The 20,154-nt window shown below is 42.9% G+C and overlaps 1 long non-coding RNA gene across 2 annotated transcripts; it reads left to right on the forward strand.

Moving 5' to 3' along the window:
• On the forward strand, nucleotides 1-16,484 carry LOC129527265 (uncharacterized). 2 transcript variants are annotated; one of them, XR_010131117.1, is made up of 4 exons: nucleotides 1-156; nucleotides 9,953-10,285; nucleotides 15,962-16,086; nucleotides 16,267-16,484. It is a non-coding gene; the product is annotated as an uncharacterized lncRNA (long non-coding RNA). The 2 variants fall into 2 exon arrangements; XR_010131116.1 differs by lacking the exons at nucleotides 15,962-16,086; nucleotides 16,267-16,484 and adding an exon at nucleotides 10,384-10,668.
• The last annotated feature ends 3,670 nt before the right edge of the window (nucleotides 16,485-20,154 follow it).

Here is a 20,154-nt window from a genome sequence, read left to right on the forward strand (position 1 = left end):
CTGGCATTGTCTGCCCAGCTGCTCCAAGCCAGGCTGATGAAGGAGGTGTCCCCTGTGGTGAGCTGGAGGTTGGAGCCTGAAGATGGCACAGCTCTGTGATTCATCTTCTATGGTTGTGGCAGCCATGGTGATGGAGACGGCAGCTCAACAGGAGTGGTAGGAGGGTACCTGTGGAGGCCAAGTGGTAGGAGCCTTGGAGGGTGGGCAGGTGCATGGAGGGTGACAGCAGTGCTGGTTCCTTTGGCGTCGGTGCTAATGGTGGCAGCAGCAGCAAGTCTAGGGGCCAGGATGGGGGAGTAGGAGGGCTTTGGGGCCTGGCCCGGCCTGGGGTGTGTAAGAAGCTGCTGGTTCTGTACCACAGGCCTCAGTGACGGTGGAGGTGCAGCCAGGGCAAGGAGGAGTCCTCCCCCTTCTCCTGCAGTCTCTGGAGGGTGCCCTCCTTCTGCTGGCATCTGAGCCAGGTGTGAGTGGCAGCATTGTTTCATTCTTAACAGAATTTAGGGGCTTACTATTTGTGTATCTTTTTGTTTTTGGTTGTGATAAACCTTAAGGGACAAAAGGCTTCTTTCCTGGGTTTTGGTGTTGTGGGATCCCCCCATGTAAGATAAAGGGTGCTTTCTTGGCAAGCTGTGTGTTGGAGGGAGTTCACCAAGGGGAAGAAAGGGAACCTCTCAGGAGGGTGGCTGCTGTGGCAGGTCCCCTGCCTCTGGGCACCCTTTGGGCCACCTAGTTTCCCCTGTGGAAGAGGGGAGGCTTAGATCAGTACCACTTGTATCATCAAAGAGGCATCCTCCTGGGCCAGTTGATTTGACCTTCCCACTTCTTCAGCCCACCTGCCCATGGTGTCACCTGGGGAAAGTGGAACCTTAGGCCACAGGGGCAGAGGCTTCTCTGGCAGGCTGATTGCTGTAGCAGATTCTGTTCTGCCTGCTGCTCAGGAGGGCTTCTATGGCCAGGAAGTGATGCTGGGACTCTTCTGTTGGTGTTCTGCTGCCTCCGTGTTGTCTCTGGCTTCTCACGGACTCTCAGATGTGTGAAGGCAAAAAGGTTTCCTGGCTAGTTTGCATGGTGTGGTTGGGACCACTTTTGCTACATGCCCCTCAGGCACCCTAGTGGGGGAAAAGGGAATTTTAGATTTAAGGAGAATGTGTCTATGTTGGCTGCTTATTGTTAGCAAATTTCTGAACAATTCTATTCTAAATGGTCGCCTCTTGTTGAGTAGACTCCAGCTCCATTGGAGAAGAGATGAGCTTACCTGGGCTGTGTTTTCTTGCTAGCTTGAGGGTTGAAAACACTAGGATTTTGTCTCCTTTTCCAGTTGAGTTAGGGAAGTGACATGCATTGCCACAAAACAATTTCTTCAGTTCTGGAGTCCTTAGACAGTCATCTTACTAGCACCTTCCAGCATTCTCCTTTCAGTGAGATAATAAGGGAGGGTTCCTAATCTAAAAGGAAACATGGATGGTGTTCTTATGTTGTATGATAAGAAATATGAAATAATTCTGAAAAATTTAGTCATTCTTCTTCTAAATTTAGAAACCCGTTTTTTATATTTATAATATTTAAAGCCATTAAAAGTTAAGATGTCATAATTAAAATAATCTTTTAACATTTTACATTAATTACCATTTAGCAGATGACCATAATAAATTATTTTTAATTATGTTACATTAATTGCCAATACAAATTTCTTTCTGGTTTTTACAAATCTGTTTGCAAAATTTTATTTTGTCATTTATTAAATTTTTGTATAATTAGCTGCTACATTGCAGGTATAGGAACTTCCAGTATTAAGCATGATTACAAATACTTCAGTTTTCATGTCTTACCTTTTATTAATAGTCTAAAAGTTATACAATGCTTTGTGCATTAGTATTGGTAACATTCTTTAGTATGAACTATCATTTGAAAAATGTTAGGAACATAGCTTTCCCATCTTATTTATTTTCTTGAGGTGGGGTCTCACTCTGTCACCCAGGCTGGAGTGCAGTGGCCTGACCTTGGCTCACCGCAACCTCTGCCTCCTGGGTTCAAGCTATTTCTCCTGCCTCAGCCTCCTCAGTAGCTGGGATTACAGGCACGGGCTACCACGACCTGCTAATTTTTGTGTTTTTAGTAGAGATGAGGTTTCACCATATTGATCATGCCGGTCTCAAACTCCTCACCTCAGGTGATCCACCTGCCTCGGCCTCCCAAAATGTTGGGATTACAGGAGTGAGCCACCACGCCAAGCCTATTTATTTTAGATACAGTGTCTTCCTCTGTTGACCAGGTTGAAGTGCAGGGGTGTAGTCATAGCTCACTGCAGGCTCAGACAATCCTTCTGCCATGGCCTCCCAAAGTACTGGGATTACAGGCATGGGCCACTGCGCCTGGCCTAAATTGTAATAATTTTACAGTTTGCCTCAAATGAGGGGTGACGTCTGGGCAAGGTTTGCTGGGGGCCTCCCACATTCAGGCAGTCTCTCTGCTGTGCCCTCCACCAGCACTGAGGGTCACCTGCCCACAGGCACCCCTCTCCTTTCCCCTCTGGGGAAGGCCAGAAGTGACTTTTGAGGTTACCCACGGGACTTTGTCTGGAAAAGTGTGTGAAGCTGAAGCTGATGGCCTCAGTGTCCAAAGGGGAACACTTCCCACAGGCGTTTGGAAGCCACAGACCTGACAGTGGGGTCCTGGTCTTGGGGGTCTCAGTCACCTGGCCACCCATTCCTTCCTCACTTAGGCATCCACCTAGTGGGCTGCCCACACCCTCTTCTATCTGACTGTGCTCAGCCTATCAGGCAAGCCAGGGTTACAGCCCTCCTTGTCCTGGGCCCTGGCTCCATGAAGCACCATGTGCCTTGAAAGACCTCCCTGATTGATCCCGTCTCCCCAGTATCTTCTGCTAAGGCAGAGGTTTCCCTTGGCCCCTGCTCTGGTCCGCTTCCTTGGCACAGTTTGTAGCTGTGCCTGACACAGCCCACCTGCCTGGCTTCTGTCCCAAACCTGCAGCCAGGCCATGTGACAGCTGCTGCCCATGCCCAAACATTCATCCAGCCCCACCCAGAAGAGCCAAACAGGCACTCACACCCTAACCCACACACCCTCATCCACAGACCCCTACCCACACACCCCTACCCACACACCCTCACCCACACCCACACATCCCCACCCACACACCCCCACCCACACACCCCCACCCTCACCCACACACCCTCACCCGCACACCCCTAGCCACATACCCCCACCCGCACACCCTCACCCACACACCCTCACCCACACACCCTCACCCCCACCCACACACCCCTACCCACACCGGCACACTCTCACCCACACACCCCTACCCACACACCCTCACCCACACCCACACATCCCCACCCACACACCCCCACCCTCACCCACACACCCTCACCCGCACACCCCTAGCCACACACCCCCACCCGCACACCCTCACCCACACACCCCCACCCACACACCCCCACCCACACACCCCCACCCGCACACCCCCACCCACACACCCCCACCCACACACCCCCACCCACACACCCCTACCCACACCGGCACACCCTCACCCACACACCCTCGCCTGCCTGGTCCTGCTGCACCCCCACCCCACCCTCCCTCTAAACCTACTGGGTGAGCAGCTTCCCCTACATTCGCTTGCTCCACCTCCTCCTAGAGCTGGGTCACATACCAATTCCCACGCTTTTGGCAGGTTGGTCATGGTCCCGGCAGATCTGAGGACTGGATGGGCACAAGACTGTGTGCAGCATAGAAAGGTCAAGGAATGCAGCCTTGTACTCTGTGCCAGCTGCCAGCCCCTGGAGCTTACTAGGCTGATGGGGACAAAGAATGCACCAGAGGGGACAGTGACCATTGCCCCTGGGTTAGTCCACCACAGGACTGTTGGGAAGTCCATGGATGTACTGATTGCCCTGTTGCATTGGTCCTCAGGGGCAGATGCTGAGATGGGGTTAGGAGAACAAAGAGGAGGAAGGGAGCTTGGCATGGTGGCTCATGCCTGTAAATCCTAGCACTTGGGGAGGCCCAGGTGGGAGGATTTCTTGAGGCCAGGAGTTTGAGACCAGCCTGGGTAACATAGCAAGACCCTGTCCCTACAAAAAAATATATTAAAAATTAGCCAGCCATGGTGGCTATATTCCCAGCTACTCGGGAAGCCATGGTGGGAGGAACAGTTGAGCCTAGGAGTTGTCAATAGAAATCAAGTGTTGGGATATTGAGAATGGCATTATAATGAGGGTCCAGAGTATGTTGTTAATACTAATGGTATAATTTTGAGCTTCTGATATATACACAAACATGTATAGCTACACCAGAGATTGTGCTCAAGATTTGACTTACATTAGCTTGTTTAAGCCTCTCCCACACACTATTTGAGGCAGGTACTGTTGTTATTTTATGGATGACAAAACTGAGAAGCAGAAAATGTAGGAAACTTGCCCAAGATCACACAGCCACGAAGCGGACACCAGAACCAGAGCCCTAGGCTCACAAACTTCACTGACTTCACTCCTAGGCTCTATGTTATTCTGACCATCTCTCAGCCAGGAAGTCACTTCCTTATGCAAATGACACTGTTGGTGCTGATGGTGAAATATTTCTATTCTCACAACATTGGAAAGAGAGAGCCTGATTTGTTAGCTAAGCCCCAAGGGTTTCTCCTACCATTTCTGAGAGATGGAAACTTTTCTTTGCCCCTAAACTGTGGCAAAGGAAACAGAGAGGAGGAAACAGCCATCAGAAGACTAAAAATCTCTCATCTTTGCAAATAAGAATTCACTCTGAGCTTTTTTGCATGCAGCACTGGGAAGAGACCTTGTTTTTTATTCTATCAACGTATCCATTTAACAATATATTGAGAACCTGTTGTGTATCCAATGTACTGCTGCCATTGGTTATATAGAAATCAATGCAGCATGGTCCTTTCCCCAAGCAACTCAGTCTCCTGCTTGGTTCTCTTTTCTGGAGTATTTTAATTATGGTTCTCCTTTTAAGTAAAGGACAAACAGAGAAGTAGCACTGAGTCAGATTTTTGCCACTAGTCTTATACAGGTGACCTATTTTTCTTAATGCTCCCCACACATGGAATCTGAGCCAGCTGAGCCCTGAAACCTTCCAGGCTGAGAATGTAGTGTGGCACTTCACATGAGACCGTGCAGGAGTCGATACAACTGGCATGTTAGCCACAGAAACCCTGCCAAGCGTTCGGGAATAGAAGGGGTGGACAGGACACCACCTACTTTTCCTAATCTCATGGATATCAGGCACCACGCAGCCTTGCCCCTAGAATGGAGACATCTCAGGTAGGGGTTGTCACTGTTCCAAGCTTCCTTTGATGCCGTTTTGATCCTGGATGTAGAGTTGCCACATGGAGAGTGAAACCACCAGAATATATAATTGAGAGAGGAATGGAAAGATGGACAGATACCTAAATAGATACATAAATACTTTGCAGAAGTCTGGGACAGTGGAACGTAGGAAGAGAGCCTCAGATAGAGAGAGAACAGTAGGTTGATTGTGGTAAAGGGAAGACTTCACTTTGTTATTCAGTATACTTATTTATTGAATTGTTTAAACAATATGTATATCTTTATAATTAAAAGATAATTTGGGGCCGGGCATGGTGGCTCACACCTGTAATCCCAGCACTTGGGGAGGCCGAGGTGGGTGGATCACGAGGTCAGAATTTTGAGACCAGCCTGGCCAACATGGTGAAACTCCATCTCTACTAAAAATACAAAAAATTAGCTGGGCCTGGTGGCAGGCACCTGTAATCCCAGCTACTCAGGAGGCTGAGGCAGGAGAATCACTTGAACCTGGGAGGCAAAGGTTGCAGTGAGCCGAGATGGTGCCATTGCACTCCAGCCTGGGTGACAGAGCAAGACTCCGTCTCAAAAAAAAAAAAAAAAAAAAAGAGAAAATTTGGGCTTTAGAATAAGATTGGAGTGTGAATCCTGGCTTCTGCTATTTCTGAGAGCTATGTGACTGTGGGCAAATTGTTTCAGTTCTCTAAACCCCTAATTCCCTTGTTTATGAAATGGAGGTCATGGGGATTGAATGAGATTAAGTCCTGTATAAAATGCTGATGGAGCTCTCAATAACATCAGCTCTTTATTATTAATAGCATTAGGCGAGGCTGAGATGCTATTATTAATAGCATCAGCTACAGAGGAGACCTCTGTGGGCAGGAGAGAACCACAGAGGAGTTAGCAAGTAGCAGTAGAGCCGAGTGAGGAATGGGTTCCATTTAACTCGGTGTCAAGTGCACTCCTCATTAGGGAGATGTACCTCCCTCCCTTCTTAACCTGCCAGCACTTGTTTTCTCCTGGGGAAACACCCGGCATGGCAAGCTTTGTATGTGGTAAGGTGGCTGAGAACATGAGCCCTGGTGCCATTGATTTCTATTCTAGCTGTGCCACTTACTTGCTTAGTCAGTTTCCTCACCTGTAGAATGGGAATGGTGATTGTGTCTACCTCAAGAATTGTCTCACCAATTAAGTGAGTTAATGCATGGGAAGGGCTTCAGAAGAGCCTGGCACAGAGTAAGTGATTTATAAATATGAGTGCATATTCTATACTCTGGTTCTAGAGTAATCCTAAGACTTTCGAAGACCCTGAATGCTCTTCCTTTTGGAGATTTCAACCCACATTTTATCAAACATACTGAAAGTCACCCACATTTCACGTTAATTATTATTATTATTTGCTGTAGTATGTTTAAAAGAGGTTTTAATGATTTTGCTTGTGGTTGGCTGTGACTAACTCATGGCTATGAGGCCTTAGCAATCGCTGGACTTATTTGAAAACCCTTTCAAAGTGAGTAATTCTAAGGAACAAATTGTTTTTAAGTGTAATACAATTTGTATGAACACCAACCTTAACAATTAATGATGTTTTCATAACATTCCATTATGTAGACATTTAATTAAAGTTTTATCTATTTCGATTTTTCAGTTTTCTCTTTTTGTATTTTGAAGCCAAAAAAAAAAGTGTTTTCAGACCTCAGGTTAAGGGAATAGATGAAAGTGGTTAGCAGGGACCAGAAAGACCTCTTGGCCACCCTCCTGAAGTTGTGGTTCAGCAGAATCAGGCAGAGCCTGGGTGTAGAAGGGACCTATAAGCTTATCTATCCCTGTTCTTCCCTTTTATGAATGGAATAACTCATGTACAAGGAGGGGAGTGACTTGCCCAGATGATAGTATAGTTTGATTCTTCAAATGCAGAGTCCTGAGCCCTTTCAAACTTCTTGTTGTTTGTTTTACGTGTTCCAAGATGATATTCAAGGAGTGGTTCTCAAAGCCTAGGGGAGTGACCTCATGAGAGGTCAAGGCCGCTGATGCTGGGAAGACTCATACAGGTCCACTCAGGCTGCACGTGTGTGTAACCCAATGACCAAATCAACAGTGACTTGAACCCGCAGCCAGGGGAGTGTGAGTGAAATATGAGCAGACGTTTTCACCAGCTGTTAAAACCTAGCAGGGGCATGAGGAATCAATCGCAGACTGTGCCTCAGCAAACCTCCATGAGGAAGGCTCAAGGGAGCGGAAGAGCAGTCACAGGTCTCCACTAGCCAAGAGCAAATCCAAGCAGAACTAAGCGATTCTGTGTCCTCTGGAGCAAGGCAACCCCATAACCTTGCAGACTTTTGGGAATGATGAAAGCTGAGAAGCTACATGGCCATGTCAGGAGGATGATGAGGTTGCCAGGCAGCTGCCATCAAGTTAGGGTTCAGAGCGGTCCTGGAAGAGAAGGAGATGCCTCTGCCCAGGACCACACAGGACAGAAGGGCATCTGGACAGTGCCAGGCCATGTTCAGAAAGTGAAGGGACTTTCCCATAGGAAGGTTATGGGCCCAAACACTTATTGAGCACTTACTGTGTGGCTGGCATAGTCAATAAGTGTTAAAGGAAGGGAGAGAGAAACTGTGAGGGAAGAGAGGAGGAGGAGCCCCTGGACAGCAGGTGCTGTCACTCTGAGGCTCCTCCATGTCCACAGTTGGTGGCTTCTACCTTACATCTTTATACCTTTGAATTGAATGAAATGTATTTTCTCTTGGTCATTAGGGCACTGGTGCACAATTTCAGTATGACCTTGTTGGTTCGTTCCACCTGGTCATTAAGGTTCTGGGGACTGTTTATGAAGCAGTATCATACAGGAGAAGGAGGCAGGCAAACCTGGTTTTGAATTCCAGCCTAGCCACTATATAGCTGTGGTACCATAGAGACATTCTTTACCCTCTCTGAAAGTGAGTTTCTTCATCTGGGCAATGGGCGCTAAGAATTCTTGCTTCCCAGGGCCATAGCAATGTGCTAACACAGTCCCTGCTACATCATAGTAGAGGCCCCATAGAGTGCCTTTTCATGTCCCATGGTCAAGGTGGTCTTGCGTGAAACTAAGACATAGCTCATTGTACTGCTCAAGTCAGAGCAAGCCAAGTGCGCTTTGGACAACTAATGTGCCTAAGTCTGGGTCCTGAGAGTCCTAAAAAGGAACAGGGCATGGCTCTGGATCTCAGGGAAACAGAGTCATATGTGGGGGAGACATAGATCTGGAAAAACAAAAAAGCACCGGGCTTGGGATCTGGAGTTTGGGTCACCTTCCCAGCTTTGCCACAGATTTGCTATGTGTCCTTGATTAAGTCACAGTTCTCTGAATCTCAGTTTCCTCTTCTCTCCTGCAAGGGCAAAACTTGATGGTCTCTAAGATTCATCCTTGTTGAGTAAGTGCTAAGCTACATGGCACAAATTTCAGATGCTTCTTTAAGTGTGTCCAAGAAGAAAATTCTCAGCGTCAGTTGGAGTGCCTGGGAGTGGCTAGAAAAAATTAGGGAAATGGTGCCAACATTTAGCCACAAGTGATACAACTAACTTAGGAGTCTGCTTCTGATCTCATGGGGGTCTTAAATTCTTCCCTCCAGTCCTTCTCTCTTGGGTTGTATTAGAAAGATTACTGAGGTAACCTTAAGCACAGCAGGTTGGATTCAGGTTAGATTTAAGGAAGGACTTCCAAACAAATGCTTTTAAAGGCATGAGCTTGTAAGTGAACAGAGAGAAAGGCATCATCTACTTTTTAAAAGACTTAAGATGCTGGGCACAGGTATATTTTGCATTCCTGAAAACTGTGTGCTAAGAGAATACACTGAATCAGTCCTGCTTAAAATGCACCAGAGTGTTCACTATTTAAAGGCATGGGGATACACTTAAGTTCACCTGTTTATGAATACGAGCTTTGTTTAGCCAGGTTTTTAAGGTGAAGATTCCCTAGCTGGATCTCTGTCACGCAAAGTTCAAATGTAATCTTCCTCAGAGGCAGAGAAATAAATTCAATGCATTCTCAAGGTTGCTTTCAGATCTATGGGTCCAGGAATGCATCAAATACAAGGAAAATGTTTATGATGTTTCTGTATTGGCCAACATTCCTGGCTTCTGTCCCTGGAGGACCTGCAGAGCCAGCAGTCTCTTCTTTGAGTATGTCTCAATCGTGAGCACCAGGCAAAACCACAGGAGCAGTACCATTGTTCTGGAGAGTTTAGTCTGGGGCCTACTGGGAGTTGAGTAGAAGTTGGAATCTGATTTGACTTCCATTTACTCTGCACCTTGTACTTTGCAGTAACAAGACTGTCAGTGCCATGGGGCAGGGAGTATTTGTGATTTGCTTCTCATTGCCTGGCATGGAACGGGTACTCAATAAATGATGAATGAATGAATGAATGAATGAATGAAAATGGACACATCAATTCTAGTTGACTTTCTGGCCTTTGGCTCTGAGCCCCAGTTTCTGCACCCATAGCATGGGGGATAGTAAGAGTTCCTACTTCACAGGGTTGTCATCAGAATTCATTGAGACAAAATATGCAAAGTACTTAGCGCGTTGTGTAGAATGTAATAGGCACTCAACCAATGTTAGCTTAGTACTACTTTTTCTGTGTAAGATTATGTTGTCCTTTCCACAGCCCTGTGAGGAGAAATATACCATCCCCACTGAACAGATGGGACAACTGAGGCTCAGAGGTGTCAGGTGCCTGCCTGAGGTCACAGGTGGGACTGGGGCTCCTTGGTCTGTCCTCTTTCTACTGCGAGACAATCTGGTGAAGCCACAGAAGGACCCATTCCCGCTAATGAGGCACTAAAGGTAATGCACGAGGAACTCTCAGGAATATGTGGAAATTCTCCTGGGTTTTCCAGCTCCTGAGAGAGCCCTGGCTTTGTGGGGTGAAGTCCTTTGATTGCCTCAGGTTCCTGATCTGTTCGTGACCCTGTTAGCCCAAAAGCTGGCAGAGCTCCATGTAAGTGCTACTGTTCTTTTTGTCTCCCTGACTCTCCCCTGCTACCCACCTGCATTGCCTTAGGCATTTATTCTTTGCTTAAACATGCCTGTTTGCAGAGACACACTGAGCTAAGCAGCAAAAGTGGAGGTTTCCAGTGAGAAGTCCACTGTGAGGGAATAGGGTGTCAGGAGAGGTCCTACCAGCTCATCTTGACCGAGATGCTCGTGTGCTGTGCTTTTGAAAATGCAAACAGTCAAAGAACATTTAAAATGCACTCAGTGGATACTCTCCCTTTGTGGAACCGAGCAGACAGGAGTGCAGGTGTGAAACATGACGTCCATATGGAAATAGAAGGACAAAACACAGTCTTTGTTAACTTGATTATCTACCCTGTGGTTAGAAATGAGGGCCTGACTAAATGCAACACAGAGAATCTAGAAACTTTGTTTTGCAAAAAAAGGCACCTACCCCATTTACACTTTACTGCACTATTATTAATAAGGAGCTTATGAGTCTATTAGATACGGTCTTTGCCTTCTTTCTCGATTCTAAGGTTGGGTTTCTGGGGACAGTGAAAAGCCCCAAAGGTGGGAAAAGCAAGAGGAGGGCAAACAGAAAGTCTGCAAACTCCATCATCCGAATAACAGGGCTGATGCTTTAGAGTGTGCTGCTTGAAAATCTGGTGTGCATATTTAAATTATAGCTTTCCACACACAGAAAGGGCAGCCATTCCCTTCAGCCCAGCCCCTCCCTTTAGCCCAGCCCCCTTTCCCTCTTATTATTAAAATAGAGGACAAAAGGAGTGCTTTATTTCCTGGGTTTCTATTTTGGTATGAGTTTAAAAAATGTGGTTTAACTTGATTTTATAGGAAGAATGTCACATTTTAAGATTCAGTGTTAGGCGTGGAGCTCTCTAAAAGATTGTTAAGTAAGTATTAAGGCCAGGAAAAAGGTGCTGTGCAGCAATGCCCAGCAATAGAGGGCATTCAGGCAGGAGGGGCTGCCATTCATCAGCTACCCAGTCACCCTCTTGCGAGGGCGGAGCTGAGTTCTCGTCTGCACAGACTTCGGAGATATAGCAAAGGCAGAGCAGTGTTCTCTTCAGCACAGACCTGGGCGGGCAGGCAGGCTGGGGGCATCGCGAGGGTGCAGCTGCGTTCTGCTCAGCACAGACCCGGGGGACACCGCGAAGGCAGAGCAGTGTTCTCCTCAGCACAGACCTTGCGGGCACTGCCTCACTTTGGGACAACTCAGGGCCACATCGACAGTGAATAAAATCCTTCCTGTTTGCAGCCCTGAATAATCAGGGTCAGAGACCAGTTAGAAGGGTTCAGTGTGGAAAACAGGAAACCAAAAGCCCTCTGAATCCTGCCCACCGAGGTTCTCCCCAGCCAGGGCGAGGCGGCCACAGTGCAAGATCCACACCACAGCCTCGGAAGACAAATGCAGCATTCCTAATGCAGACATGACACCCAAAATATGACACCCCCATTGCTCATGTAACAAGCACCTGTAATGCTAATGCACTGCCTCAATACAAAAATATTAATATAAGATCCGCAATCCCCTCGCTGCCGTGCAGTCCTAAGACAGCGATCATAACAATCAACATTGACATAGTCAATACAAACGTAGTAACGAACCTAGGGTTAAGGTTGGTGTTAGGGTTAGGGGTTAGGGGTTAAGTTTAGGGTTAGGGGTTGGAGATAGGAGTTAGGGTCAGAGTTAAGGGTTAGGAGTCAACGTTTAGAGTTAGGGGTTAAGAGAGGTTAGTGGTTTGGGATTAGGGGTTAGGGTGAGGGTGAGGGTTGGGGTTAGGGTTAGGGGTTAGGGTTAAGGGTCCGGGGTTAGGGGTTAGGGGTTAGGGTCAGGGGATAGGAGTCAGGGTCAGGGGTTAAGGGTCAGGGGTCCCACTCTGTGGGTTGTCTACTCTGCTGACTGTTTCCTTTGCAATGCAGAAGCTCTTTAGTTTAATTAAGTCCCAGCTATTTATCTTTGTTTTTATTGCATTTGCATTTGGGTTCTTGGTCATGAAATCCTTGCCTATACCAATGTCTAGAAGGGTTTATCCAGTGATATCTTGTAGAATTTTTATGGTTCAGGAATTAGGTTTAAGTTCTTAATCCATCTTGAGTAGATTTTTGTATAAGGTGAGAGATGAGAATCCAGTTTTATTCCCCTACATGTGGCTCGCCAATTATGCCAACATCATGTGTTGAAAAGGGTGTCCTTTCCCCACTTTATGTTTTTGTTTACTTTGTCGAAGATCAGTTGGCTGTAAGTATTTGGGTTCATTTTTGGGTTCTCTCTTCTGTTCCATTGGTCTATGTGCCTATTTTTAAACCAGTACCATGCTGTTTTGGTAACTATGGCCTTAATGTACAGTTTGAAATCAAGTAATGTGATGCCTCCAGGTTTGTTCTTTTTGCTTAGCCTTGGTCTGGCTACATGGCTTTCTTTTGGTTCCATATTAATTTTAGAATTGTTTTTGTAATTCTGTGAAGAATGACAGTGGTATTCAGATGGGGATTGCATTGAATTTGTAGATTGCCTTTAACAGAATGGTAATTTTCACAATATTGATCCTACCCATCCATGAGCATGGGGATGCGTTTCCATTTGTTTGTGTCGTCTATGATTTCTTTTCTTTCTTGTTTTTTTTTTTTTTTTTTCCAGAGGGAGTTTCGCTCTTGTCGCTGAGGTGGGAGTGCAATGGTGTGATCTTGGCTCACTACAACTTCTGCCTCCCGGGTTCAAGTGATTCTCCTGCCTCAGCTTCCCGAGTAGCTGGGATTATAGGCATGCACCACCATGCTTGGCTCCCTCTATGATATCTTTCAGCATTGTTTTGTAATTTTCACTGTAGAGGTCTTTTGATTCCTTTGCTAGGTATATTCGTAAATTTTGTTGTTTTATTTTTGTTTGTTTTTTGCAGCTATTGTAAAAGGGGTTGAGTTCTTGATGTGATTCTCTGCTTGGTAGCTGTTGATGTATAGAAGAGCTACTGATTTGTGTCCATTAATCTAGTATCTGGAAACTTTGCTGAATTCTTTTATCAGTTCTAGGAGCTTTCTAGAGGAGTCCGTAGGGTTCTCAAGGAGAAAGGTCATATCGTCAGCAACCAGTGACAGTTTGACTTCCTCTTTACCGATTTGGATTTCCTCTATTTCCTTCTTTTGTCTGATTGCTCTGGCTAGGACTTCCAGTACTATGTTGAAGAGGAGTGGTGAGAGTAGGCTCCTCATCTTGCTCCAGTTCTCAAAGGGAATGCTTTCACCTTTTCCCCATTCAGTATTATGGTGGCTGTGGGTTTGTCCTAGATGGCTTTTATTACATTAAGGTATGTCCCTTGTATGCCTATTTTGCTGAGAGCTTTAATCATAAAGCAATGCTAGATTTTGTCAAATGCTTTTTCTGCATCTGTTGATATAATCGTGTGAGTTTTTTAAACTCTGTTTATTTGGTGTATCACATTTATTGACTTGCATATGTTAAACCATTCCTGTATCATTGGTATGAAACACACTTGATCATGGTGGATTATCTTTTTGATATGTTGTTGGATTCAGTTAGATAGTATTTTGTTAGGGATTTTGGCTTCTGTGTTCATCAAGGATATTGGTCTGTAGTTTTCTTTTTTGGTTATGTTCTTTCATGGTTTTGGTATTAGGGTGACGCTGGCTTCATAGAATGAATCAGGGAGGGTTTCTTCTTTCTCTGTCTTGTGGAATAGTGTGAAAGGATTGGTATCATTTCTTCTTTGAATGAAAGAAGACATTCTTTGAATGTCTGGTAGAATTCTGCTGTGAATCTGTCTGGTCCTCGGCTTTTTTTTTTGGAAATTTTAAAATTACCATTTCAATCTTGCCGCTTGATTTATTGGTCTGCTTGGGGTATCTAATTCTTCCTGATTTAAGTTAAGAGGGTTGTATTTTTCCAGCAGTTTATCCAACTCTTCTAGGTTTTCTAGTTTATGTGCCAAAAGGTGTTCATAGTACCGTTGAATAACCTTTAATATTTCAGTGGTGTCAGTTGTAATATCCCCTGTTTCATTTCTTAGTGAGGTTATTTGGATTTTCTCTCTTCTTTTCTTGGTTAATCTTGCTAATGGTCTATCAATTTTATTTATCTTTTCAAATAACCAACTTTTTGTTTTATTTATGTTTTGTGTTTGTTGTTGTTGTTCTTGTGTCAATTTCATTTAGTTCTGCTCTGATCTTGGTTATTTCCTTTGTTTGCTGGGATTGGGTTTGGCTTGTTCCTGCTTCTCTGGTTCCCTGAGATGTGAACTTAGATTGTCTGTTTGTGCTCTTTCAGACTTTTTGACGTCGGTGTTTAGGGCTACAAACTTTCCTCTTAGCACTGCCTTTGCTGTATCCCAGTGGTCTTGATAGGTTGTGTCATCCAGTTCGAAGAAATTTTTTACATTTCCATCGTGATTTTGTTTTTCACCCAATGCTCATTCAGGAGAAGGTTATTTAAATTCCATGTATTTGCATGGTTTTGAAGATTCCTTTTGGAGTTGATTTTCAGTTTTGTTCCACTGTGATCTGAGAGAGTGCGTGATACAATTTCAATTTTCTTCAATTTACTGAGACTTGTTTTATGGTCTATCATATGGTCTATCTTAGAGAAAATTCCATGTGCTGTTGAATAGAATGTGTATTCTGTGGTTGTTGGATGAAATGTTCTGTGTATATCTGTTAAGTCTGTTTGTTCCAAAGTATAGTTTAAATCCAGTGTTTCTTTGTTGACTTTCTGTCTTGATGACCTGTCTAGTGCTGTCAGTGGAGTACTGAAGTCCCCCACTATCATTGTGTTGCTGTCTATCTCATTTCTTATGTCTACTAGTAATTATTTTATAAATTTGGGAGCTCCAGTGTTAGGTTCACGTATGTTTAGGATTGTCATATTTTTCTGTTGGATGAGACCTTTACCATTATATACTGCCTGTCTTTGTCTCTTTTAGCTACTGTTGCTTTAAAGTTTGTTTTGTCTCATATGAGAATAGCTACTGCTGCTTGCTTTTGGTGTCCATTTGCATGAAATGCCTTTTTCTATTCCATAATCATTCTGATGCAAAAACAATTGTAACTCTCTTTCTAGTGCCTACATTTCCTGTGAGCCCCAGTTGTGCATAGCAGAAAATGCGGAGGCATCTAGGAAAACCTAGGGGCAGGAAGGGCTGGGAGGGAATAAGGCCTTTCAAGGTGTCTAAAGAAGAGACAAAGATGAAGAAGCAGGCATAGTTTCTGAAGAGGTTTTTTGGTTTTTGTTGTTGTTTGCATTTACCTAATTAGTTCTCAACTGCAGAGGCACATTAGAATCTTCTGGGGAATTTTTAAAATACCACTGCATGGGCCACCTGTCATATACACTGATGTAATTGGCCTGAGTTGGGGCCTAGGTGTCTCTCTCTCTCTCTCTCTGTCTCTCTCTTTCTCTCTCTCTGTCTCTCTCTCTCTCTATATATATATATATATATATATCTCCTGTTCTGTATATATCTATAGATCTATAGATATATCTATAGATCTATAGATATATCTGTAGATCTATAGATATATCTATAGATCTATAGATATATCTATATATATATATCTATAGATATATCTGTAGATCTACAGATATATAGATATATACGGAACAGGGGATACCAGTGTGTACCTACCATTGAAATCAATTGTTTTCAAGTCTTTTTAGGTCTTATTCTCAGACGGTCTTGGGTAAATGGTGGCTGATTGCCTTCAGCATCTAGAACAAAACACTCTATGGCCCAGAGGAATTCCAGCTGGAATCTGTGATCTTATTCTCTTGAGGTAGGGCAGCCAAAGGGAGGATTATCTTCATGTTGAGTCTGATGGCAGGGTAATTTGCTTCATGTGGAGGCAAAGGCATATTGCTAGTTTTCCAGCTACATTGGGAGTTCTAAGTAGCCACATCTCAGGCTAATAGGAAGTCCAGATTGGTTCAAACCTTTTCTTAATTATCCTGTGTAGGAATGGACCATGCAGTATCCTTCAAGGAAGAATCAAGAATGTTTCCACAGAGAATATACATATTTCATCTCTTTCTCTGCTGAATGGATCCCCACTGAAAGCCATGAATTACTCTTATTAGACCCTGTAGAATCCCAGTTTATGGCAGTGACATTAAAAACTTCTAGTTTATGACTTGGATTAGGCAGCCTGTAAAATGGCTTCCAGTGATCCCTGCTTTCTGGTATGTATGCCTTTGTATAATACCCTCCTCACGAGTGTAGGCAGAGGTAACATCACTTTTGAAACTAGGTTATATATATTAAAACAAACAAACAAACCTGTGGCTTCCATTTTGGGTAGTTTATCTCACACTCTGATTTCTTGCTCCGTGGGAAACAGACTGTAATATTGTAAGCAGTGCTATGGAGAGGTCCGTGTGGTAAGGAAGTGATAGGTCCTGATAACAGCCAGTGAGGATCTAAGGTGGATCCCTTTCGGAGTTGGATATTGAGATAGATGACTACAGCCCTGGGCTACACCTTGATTGCACCTCATGAGGAATTCTGACCAAAAACACTGTGCTGAACCATGTCCAGGCTCCTGAGCCACATAAACTATGAGAAAACAAATATTTGTTTCAAGCCATTAAGTTTTAATTTGTTACACAGCAATAGATAACTACCACATGGAAGGATTCAATAAGAGAAGGGTTTTTCATAAGTGAAATGTTATTTTCATCTCACATTTCAATTATTAGAATATAAATGAAAGAAAATAAATTTGGATAGGCTCTCATAAATTCAATGATAAGAATTTGGAAAATGCAACCACATGAAAACCAGGAAGTAAAAGGAAAACATAAGACATCTTCCCAGACGAGAGTAAATATCTGGTTCCCTGAGAAGTGTAGTTTGAGAATGGAGAAATCAGATGTTACTGGAAAGAGGCTAGGATTGTATTATTTCTTGCTTCCTGTCAAGTCTTTTCAACTCAAGAGAAAGTAAATTTTCTTGACAAACCATTCAAAATTAAAGGATAGGTGGGAGTATATGTGTCCCTGAAGGAACAAGTGACCTTCACTGAAAGCAGCAGCTTGGTTGAATAAATACTGTACAGAAGTGGAATAAAGAGTAGCTGACAACAATGCTGAAATAGTTACACATGAAGTTTTAATGAGCTATTTCATATTAAGATACATATTGAGAATTCAAACCAGAGAGACCAGTTAATAGATATTTTCCCAACTCTGTTTTAAGGTGATCATAGAAATGATACCCACAAGTTAGTCACTGTGGCCTGCATCCATTTCGATATATCAGTGATGTATTCTGATTGGCCAGTAATCACCTATACTGACTATTAAATATTTTAGTTATCACTCCTATGCATGGTGAATTTGAGTTCTAGTTTTCTTTAGCCTTGTGTTATTTATGTGTAAAGTTGGATTATGGGAGGCAAAGAATCTCTCGTGTCTCATTCATGCTCAAGTAAATGGCAGTGGGGTAGGGATGTAAATGAAACTGCATGATAAGCCCTGCAAGTCATTCTGAGGTATCAGTTTTGCTTACTGGTGTTTAATTGCAGTCATTGTCATATTAACGCAACCACTAATACATTATGGAGTGAGATGCAAAAATCACATGAGTCTTAAGAGAAAAGAAATGTGCTGTCTGTGGTGGGCCCCCTTTGCATTATTCTCTAACTTCATATTTTATACCTCTACTATTAGAGAAATTTCAGTAGAAAATAGTGAGGGGCACCGTTTTAGAGTTTTTGTTGTTATAGGAATGCTTTTACTACAGCTAGGTCCCCTCGTACATCTTTATGTTCTTTGGCAGTCTAGAGAACCAGAAGAGCAAACTCTATGAGATAGAAACCCTAAGAATTTACCTCCAGCATCCCTTCTCTTCTGTCATTAAATTGAATTTGTAGCCAACTCAAAGGCTGACAATTTATACTATGGTTTTTATATTTTTATATTATAATTTATATTATGGCTTATGTCAAAATGTTTTGTTCACTGCTTTGAAAGTATCTTCTGTTTATTTTTGGTATCATTTCATATTTTAATTTTTTCCTTTCTAATTGTTAGAAACTCATGTATTTAATTTTATCTTTCAAAGAACATTTTTAAAAGGCTTACTCTCTATATGTATATTTTGCACAAAGCTTTCCATTCATAAACAAAAGGTGAATAGGAATCTGAATTGAAAACTACATAATTTCTTTTCTCCTTTTTGTCAAATCATCACAGTATAGATTAGTCATTCTGTATGAAGTGAATTGCCAAGACATAGTCACATTTGTGTACAAATGTAAAGGCTATATCTCAATAGAAATCAAAAACAAAAAAATGCAGAAGACCATTAGCTAATAATACTAATGATCTAGTGTAGAAAGCATGTGACAACTGATCTAGACTCTTGTGACAGTTGTATATCTACCCAGCTGCATGACCTTAGGTTTATCAAAATCTCAATCTCCTAGACTACAAATGAGTAAGAGGGATGGAGGCCCCTTACAGTTTTAAGATTCTAGAATTCTAAGTGTGTGTAACTGGAGCAAATTTTATTTTCTAAAATTTGCATAATAAATTTAAAAATAGGAGAAAAACAAATAATTAAAGTACATATTTCTAGAACTCTGTTTTAGGTGATTTACACTACCAGGAATGGATTTACTACTAAATATTGGTTTTGCCTAATTCAGCATTGCTATGTAATTGGATGGAAGTATAACTCCATAGAAAAAGAGCATTTGGTCCTAACATAGCTTGTATTTTATATGTATATACACTATTTCTATTTAAATTTCTGTGTAGTCATGTTTTACCCTTTCAGAATGAAGATTAGTTTTATTATGTATTTTCTTTTGTCTGTAAACATTCAATGAATTCACACTGAAAACTGATTATGAACAGATAGTCTGGTAGGCACTAAGGAAACACATATGAAAAACTTTAAGTCCTCCTCTGCCCTCAATATGCTCACAAGACTACAGTTACTGAAGCCTGATCTCAAAACCGAGCTAGCAAAGTCCTTGAATCAGGTGATAGTTCAGAATACCATTCATGCTCTCTCCCAGGAGTATATCTGAGGAAGGACAGTTCTTTCTAGTTTTCTACGTCCTGGTCGTATAGGTCAACCACAGGAAAATTAAATGAATCTATTGTTTTGTTGACCTAGCCTTTTCATATAACTCTCATCTATAAATGTGTTACCGAATACTATTTATGTAAAGGGACTTGAATGACAAATATTTTGAAATTAAAACCACAATGGTTAGCAAACCTTTTAAATTAAATAAATGTTGACCTCCCGTTGGTGAACATATAAAGTGCTACCAAGATCTGCCAATGAAAGACTTTGGAAGTGGAAATTCATCTTTGTAATAATCCTGTTATCTGTAGGCTGACCTCAAGCCTTCATGACATTCAGGGCCCCTTATTCCTAACTGTTTCTTCTATGTTGGGCATTGTGCTCTTGCATCTAACAGGAAAACAACTTTCAGTGTTGCCACCTTTTGAACAGGAGAGATTTCTAAAGATTAGAAAATTACTAAATTTAAATATACATAGTTTTAAAATATGATACTTTTCTACCCATGCATTCAAATATATTCTAACTTTAAAATCCTGTAAATACTTATATTTGTAGTGATTTTACTTATATGATCCAATTAATTGGCAAGAACATGTGGTGAAAGATTTTTTACATATTTGTATTGTTCTGTGTGAGACATCTATTGTAAGCATTGCTTCAGGCTCTCATTTTTGTCTGCCTTCCAGGATTTGCTCGCCCAAGTGCTGTGTGCTAGACTTAGTGTCAGTCACAAAGGGGAGGGAAACTTGCAGTTGAGCCAGACAGTTTTGTTATTCCTTTAAAATTAAAAGCATATAAAACAGAT

The sequence above is a fragment of the Gorilla gorilla genome, chromosome 16, assembly GCF_029281585.2.
Source record: "Gorilla gorilla gorilla isolate KB3781 chromosome 16, NHGRI_mGorGor1-v2.1_pri, whole genome shotgun sequence".
Lineage (NCBI taxonomy): Eukaryota > Metazoa > Chordata > Mammalia > Primates > Hominidae > Gorilla > Gorilla gorilla.